The sequence below is a fragment of the Triticum urartu genome, chromosome 3 (genome assembly GCF_003073215.2).
Source record: "Triticum urartu cultivar G1812 chromosome 3, Tu2.1, whole genome shotgun sequence".
Classification (NCBI taxonomy): domain Eukaryota; kingdom Viridiplantae; phylum Streptophyta; class Magnoliopsida; order Poales; family Poaceae; genus Triticum; species Triticum urartu.
Genome location: NC_053024.1, coordinates 215,068,033 through 215,072,993, shown reverse-complemented (window position 1 = coordinate 215,072,993; position 4,961 = coordinate 215,068,033).

The window sequence follows — 4,961 nt, the reverse complement described above, 5'->3', positions numbered from 1 at the left end:
TGTCTTCCTCATCCTCCTCTTCATCTTCCACCACTTTCTTGTTGTTGGGTTTAGGTTTTGCTTTCTATTTATTTTCTGGCTTTTGGCTTGTCTTTTTCAGCATCTGCGCACTTTGGGCATGTTCTTGCATTGTGTGGTTCATACTCATTGCTTATGCTGCAAAGCCTGCTGCTAGCTTTCTGTGGGTGTGGTCCTTGTTTTTTTCTATAACTTTGGGCTGCTATTTTTGGACTTTGGTTTGGCTAACCTCCTCGGCATCGTTTCTTTCTAAGAGTGTTGGACAAGTGATTTTGTTGTGTCTTGCAACCTTTTTGCACACACTACATTGCCTGTGTACAAGTGGCACTCCATTCTCATCCAGCACGACGACTCTATCAGCAGATGGTGCCTTTATTTGAGCTATCTGGTCTCTTTTCTTTGCTGCGGAAAGTTTCTTTCTACCCTTTGTTTCGGAGTACAGTGGCAGTTTTATTGTCTCTTTCTACTGCTGCATTAATTGGTCAACATCCTGCTTGCATCGGTCGGCTTGAGCAGCGGTTTGGAGCATTTCAGCTTCATAATAATGAAGGTCATCTTCAATTTCAGCATCCTCTTCAGCCATCCTTTTGTCAACATCCGCTCGATTTGTTGAATGTATTGCATCAAGTTCTTCCACGAGCCTCTTGAGAACACAGAATGCTCTGTCATATTGCTGGTCACATCTCATATCTTTCTTGTTAACCATCAAATTTAGCTGCACCGGGATGTTTTGCTTGGATAGTCTTGAGCTGCCATCCGATGCAGTTGTGTTGTAGTCCCTTGTATCAAATGTTGGTTGTGATTTTGCAATCTTTGTGTACTGTTTGAGGATATACTTGTCTGGAAATTTGTCAGGCTTTAGGTAGTCCAGTATGTTCATGATGTGAAGGCAGAACATACCTGCATTTAGTGATGAATGCATAATACATAGTTTAAGAGCCAGCAATGAGTTTGTTATATTTATATGATACTACTAGTTTAGCTATTTAATGAGTTTGTTTTTCCGCTCACCTGTGTGTGTCCATAGCTTGCATTCACACTCATATATTTCATTCTCTGGGTCAGCTACAACCTGGAATTCATGGTTTGACCATGCAAATCTTTCTTCATCATCATGGCCAGCCTTGTTGTGGTAGTACACACAGTACTTAGTGGGATCTGCTGTAGGCTTTGTGCTAAATAGGGTGGCTTTTCTCATCCTAGTTCTCATCTCATTGTACACAGCTCTTGTGTACTTGATAGCCATGTCTTCCTCGTAGCCGTAAGTTGTTTTTGTCACAGGATTGCTCTGCACATGTCAAAAAATAGGATATTAGTCAAATCAGAGTCATGGGTCTCATTTTTTAAATACCAAGTGCACATGTTCAAGGAAGTCAGAATATGGGGGCGTTTTTTGTCTTAATACCATGCTGGCCATTTTTTGCTCGTTCTCCTTCTGCATCCGAGTTTGCATGCAAGCATTTACCCGCCTAGCAAACTTGTGTAGGTTCTGGGTCCCTTTGACAAACCCTCTCTTGAGCACATGATTCATGCTCTCGCTTCGTTGTGTAGAAATCATTCTAGCACAGAAGATGTTCTTATAATATGATGGTATCCACATTTTCCTATCACTCCACAACTGCTTCATCATCTGGTTGTTCTGCATGTTGTACTTCTGCACGAGTGCATCCCAGGCAGCTTCAAACTCCGTTGGCATTAGCGACCAGTTTAAGATAGTTGTGGACTCATCTTTGAATGTTTTATACTTTTTGTACAGCAACGCAAGGTATTCCTTGAACTTCTTCAGGATGTGCCAACGGCATAGCTTGTGGACTATGTTTGGGAATGATTGTGGTATAGCTTTCGCCATCGACGGGCACTGGTCTACATGAATTAAAAAATGAAACTTGCTTCTTGCACTGATGGTGAACTTATCTTGTACAAGTACTTGAACTTCATAGGTAGCAGTTGGACTATCTAATAATGTCGCATATATTTTCCTTACAGCAGTGTTGTTGAACTTATGTGATACAAGTACTTGAACTTCACAAGTAGCAGTAGGATTATCTAATAATATAACACAAACTTTTCCTATAGCAGTGTTGTTGAACTTCTGTGGTACCAGTGCTTGAACTTCACATACATAACTATATTTTTCTGAACATGTTACATATAGTTTTTCTTATAGCAGTGACCTTGAACTCCTATGATTCATGTATTTGAACTTCACATCCAGAACTATATTTTTTCTAAACATGTGACATATAATTTTGCTTCTTGTACTGTTTTGTTGGACTTCTGTGCTAACAGTGGTTGAACTGCTTGGTTTACATTATTTTTAGATAAAACTAGTGTACCCAATATAAACCCAGAGACTGAAAAGATGATGAAACTTGTAGAGTTTTTTCTTGAACTTACCTGTTAGAATGCAAGTTGGATGTTTGTTGTTCATGCACCATACAAATGTATCAAACAACCACTTGAATGACTTTGCATCTTCGTCTCTAATCAGGGCAACAACAAATACCATTGACTGCAAATAATGGTTTATTCCAACAAACACTCCCAGAGGCATATGAAATCTGTTGGTCTTGTAAGTTGTGTCGAATGTTATGCAATCGCCAAAGTCTTGGTACGCTCCTCGACAACTTGCATTGGACCAGAAAATGTTTTTAATTGATTTGTCACTGTCTACTTGTATGTCATAGAAAAAATCATCATTGATTGTCTTCATGTATTTAAAGAAAGACACAAGTTTCAATACATCATCCAAATCATCTTTCCTTGCATTCATGTCTTTCCTGCAAATTTTATGCAAACATGCATTTGTTATTTTTGCTAGCAAATGGTGGTTACTTAGGATGCTATGTACATTGCAGTATGTGCATTTTTTAATACTTACTGGTTTAGTAGGTCTCATCCGGTCATGCTTAGGAAGGAGCTTCCATCTTCATTTTTGGATAGCATGGACATGATTGTTGTATGCTTGACATCATGGTACTGTAGGAGCTTTACGTACTCCAAAATAGTGGGGTCATAATTCTTGTGTGAGTCCAAGAATACCACCATGTCATCAGTTTGCATGAGGTGGTGATTATGATTGTTCTCAATGTCCACTACCACACATGTGTTATCCTCCTCCACCTTCACCCTCATTCTTGCATTGCAGCCTGTCCTGTGTGATGTTTCGTTTTGCTTCCTGCCAGCCTCTAAAATAGAAGTTGTGTGTTTCCCTTGGAACGCGCAAACAAAATACTTGTGATTGTCATTCCCTCTCGTCTTCCTGATTCCAAAACCAGCATGTCTGGCATATCTTTTGTAAAATTCCCTTGCTTTATCTACATTCTGGAACCGCATCTTTACTCTTGGTATTAGATAATCTGGGAGATCCGGCATCTGCAAAAAAGAAAAAATAATCCAAACGACACGTTAAAATGCAGTTTATAAATTTGTTATCCTGGAGGGAGCGGAAAAATTGCAGATCATAAAGATGCATATTACTTAAATTTTGTTCACTTACGTGCGTGTATGATCGCAACTCCACCGGAGTTTGCTGTTGGCCCTCTGGGATGGGGCAGGATGGAGTTATCATAGCAGGATGCAGGAGTGGATCACGAGGAGGAAGGAGGGATGAAGATGGTCTCTCTCTTGTTTGCGTCCTTTTTGCTTGTGGTGGTTGCGGAGTTATTGTGATCCTGGTTTTGGTTTGCTCTTTTGTTCTATGAAACAATCCATCTACCTTATGTCACGTACAATCTTGAGTTGTAGTAGCAGCAGCAGCATCCAACAGCGGCAGTGTCTAGAGCACTCTCCTCTGTGTGTGTTCCTGTTGGATTTGTCCACAGATCCGGTTTATTTGCTGCCCTTTGGCATTGACGAGTCACACCAGGATAACCTCCATAGTTACACGTAGGACTTGAGCTAACACCCTCCTCCATCGGTGTGCTTGGAAGTCTGCTGGTGGATACAAATAATCCGCGGGGGATTTTGTGCGTCACCCAGTTAGGTGGAGGCGCAAAGTGGTGCATATAGGGCTATGACCCAGCATCTTGGAAGTCTGCATGTGTTTCGGGTGTCATCCAATTTTGGTGTGGAGGAGGTTGGTAATGTTGTTGGTGCGTTTGAGGTGTGACCCATTGAGGTGGTGGCGCAACGCGTATAGGCTTAGGATTGTGTACTTGCTGCTGGGAACTTCTAAGCTTCTTTCTACGTCTCTCATCTTGCTGGCATAAAAAGAATGTGTTAGCACACAGGTTACATCTGCCTATTCCTATGTAACTGAACTGAGCATTATTCACAACCTGAACTTATCATATGAAAGTTTTGTTCATGTACATATTTTTCCCTAGGACAAGATCACACTCTGAGCCGAGCTGAGCATCTGCCCATACTTTTGTACCTGAACTCAGCACTCTTCAGAGAATGAACCTCACATTCTGAATTCTACACTACTTTGATTTTTTCTGTACTTGAAGTAAGCACTGTCCACAGACTGAACTTCTGGTTTGCAAAGGGGTAATACAGTCCATAGTTAAAAAGTTGACCTTCATGAGTTTGAATGGTTGAACTTACTAGTGCATACCAACTTGACCTTCATGTGATCACATGTTTGTTTTATTTTCCTTTTTTTTGCACACAACTGGATACATAGCAACCTGAACTCTGGCCCACTTAATAGTTGAACTTCACATGATTTTTTTACATAAGAATGCAAGCAACTTTTTTAATTTTTGTAGCCTGGACTGAGGTTCAAACACCACCTGAACTTTCACATGGTTGAGAGAAAATAATAGACAACAGGAAGTTCAACCATACCTTCGATAGAAGTCCGGCCAACCATTTTCTAGCAGTAGATAGGCCACCTTGAGAGCAATTTGTCAGAGAGTTGGGATAGGAATCCCATGGCAACCCATGTCTTGTAGAGGGAGAGAAGTTCATCTGCACGAAGCAAGAAGGTTAGGTAA